Here is a 3,061-nt window from a genome sequence, read left to right as displayed (position 1 = left end):
ATGAAAACAATTCTGAGACACTAATTTTTTTTTTTTAAGGTACATTCATTCTGGATGCCTCTTTTTTATTTCTTGCTGAAAATTAACCACTGGACATTCTGAGTTGTATCCCACATCAATTTAAAAAGCAGATTTATGTGTCTTCATCAAATTCATATAACAGAATAGTACCAGAATGAGGGAAAAAAAATCTTTTTTAAATTTAGAACTCTATTCTAACCAGTGGATCACAACCATCTTCATATAAACCAAATCCAATGGTTTCATATAAAAACATTTTCACTTTTGCTAGAAGACGTTTGTAAAGGTTATGTAGGATGAACTGATCTTCAGTGTTGCATGCATGTTTTCTTAGACTATCATATAAAACTGTAGAAAAGAGTTTATTATGCAATACAGGCAAATTAATGTAGTAGTTCAGAGCAATCACTGTAAACCATTGAAAAGTAACACATACTTTTTTTTCTATTGGTTACTTAAGTTCAGCAACACAGCTTCTAAAAGATTTATTAATTTTGGATTTTTTATAATATTGGTAATATGTCCATTGATCTCACACATAGATGTCAATTCTCAACAAATATTACAAACTTCTCACAGTAATTGCTAAAAAAATATAAAATTTTAAACTGCATCACTTATATCTTGGAAAACTGAAGTCAGAGCTTCTGATCACTGTCAAATGTTATCATGCCTGTTAACACCCAGGATGTGAACATACTGAATATCTGTCAACTTAGAACACAAACAACTCTGTCTGTAGAATTAGGTGGTACTGAGATATATATAAGTATATGTATGTGTGTATATATATATTTTCATATTCCCCTCCCCTCCATTCTGTGAATTCTAGAATTTATTAAAATCTCCCTTTTTTAAAATTTTTTTGCACACTAGCCTGTGTTCTGAGTACTCTCTTTGTCTTATGCTCTTTGCCAACTCACACCACAGTGAAAAATTCTCTGAACATCCCATTTCACACTTCAGAAGCTTTCTTAATTTTTTTTTCTTTCTTGATGTTTTTTTTTTCCTAGACTTTTTTCCAACAACAGTTTGGCTCTGTTTATTGTCCATTTTTTTTTGGAACAAGTCTTTCTTTTCTTTGCAAATATTGGTGAGCAGTCTATGAACTTCTTCTCCCAACACTGCTGCATACTTCATTTGCTTTGGTATAAACAAACTCAGAGAATTTTAAGCCTACTTTTGTTGTCACTTTTGTTAGTGGCAGCATGCATGGCTTTCACCTGGTTGATTTCTTCTTAAAATGTTAGATGGTTTAGGTTGGAAGGGACCTTAAAAATCATCTAGTTACAACTCCCCTGCTAGAGACACCTTCCACTAGGTTGCTTCAAGCCCCAGCCTGCCTTCCAGGATGGCACATCCACGGCCACTCTGGGCAACCCTTTCCAGTGCCTCACCATCCTCACAGTAAAGAATTTCTTCCTACTCTCTTTCAGTTTAAAGTCATTCCCCCTTACCATATTGCTACATGCCCATGTAAAAAGTGCCTCTCTATCTTTCTTGTAGTTTCTGCAAGTTGTTGTAGTTTCCGGCAGTTTCACACTTGGTGTGGGGCTGTTGGCAGAAGTCGTCATGTCCAGAGGCCATCTGGCTAACATAGCTCTGGGGTGACCTTTTTGTCATTGTTTAGTTTTTTGTTTGCTTATTTCAAAGTTAGCAATCCCTTTTACCATATACACTTTCTTCTTTTAGTGCCATTTTGACTTGTTCTGCTGTGTATGACTCTTCTGCCCAGCTCCAACATGATAGACGCTGATCTAGTTGCCTTAATTATTTATCTGTTCTGTGCCCACCTTGTTTTTAGAGCCCATTTTTCATCCTCACAATTTATTTTGCCTTACGCCTGCCTATCTTTGTGATGCATACTAATCCAGTTTGCTTTATACAAACCAGTACTACCAGTACTATGAATGATATTGCATTCTTCCTACTACGGTTAAGAACAGGAGCCCTAACATCTTCTAGAATGTTGATGTCTGAACATCACTGCATCCACTGTTCATGTTGCCACATGAATGCTGGCACTTTTATTTTGTCCCATGCATTCAGTAGCAGCTGTAATCCATGATGTTTTCTACAAGTTTATGTTCTGAAGTATATAACAAGTCCATCATATTAATTTTATTTCCCAAGCTTTTTTATGTGTAGGCAGCCAAATCTTTGCAAAAGACAATACTGCCTGGTTCTTCCAGAAGTTACAATGTTGCCCTTAAATGTGCCATGCCTGAGATGGTTGTCATAGTCCTGTAAGTTCTCAGCAATCTACCTCATATAGAGAAGAATAATTTGTCCCTTGCTAAAAGTTAAAAGTAAAATGTAGGAATGGATGTTCATATTTATATACCAACTGCTATAATCCTGCCTCTGCATTCCCTAACAGTGAGGTGACAAACTAAAGGAGAGAAAAAATTGCTCCAGGACTTTATTTACTTTTTGCATTGGATTATAGGCAGAGGGACTACAGAGAAATGACATTATATACTCATAAGATTCAGCTAAGATACAGTTTCTTCCATAACCTGCCATGACAGATTGCAAATTCTAGGTCTTAATTGCTTGCTACATGTAACTTCCTTTCTCCCAGTCTAAAAATATACAGTCCAATAGTAGCAAAAAATACAGGACAACAGAAGTGACAGAGAATGAAATTATTCTATTATCATACTAGCATATTTCCCTTAAAAACAAAGAGTTAACATTTACCATGAAGAAAAAGAAATACCCTAATTATATTTTTCCAAGATCTACATGAATTTAGGAATTCAGGACTGAGTGTGATCCTTAATCAGAAAAACCCAGCAACTGGTTAAAAATAACACACTTCACTAGGAAGTCCATGCTATGTTTGTACTTCAAGAAGCCATGTGTGTTAACAATGGTGTTAAGTGAACCACTGCGCATTTCCCATGGGTTATTTGAAATTATTATACTGCGTGTTTTTCTACATATTTTCCATACTTCATATTTTCTCATAAGGACATTGAGGTGCTGGAGCGGGTCCAGAGAAGAGCAACGAGGCTGGTGAAGGGACTTGAGCACA

This window comes from Pipra filicauda, unplaced genomic scaffold (genome assembly GCF_003945595.2).
Source record: "Pipra filicauda isolate LSUMZ 115617 unplaced genomic scaffold, ASM394559v2 scaffold355_size746361_pilon, whole genome shotgun sequence".
NCBI classification, from domain to species: Eukaryota; Metazoa; Chordata; class Aves; order Passeriformes; family Pipridae; genus Pipra; species Pipra filicauda.
Note: the sequence above shows the minus strand (reverse complement) of the source record.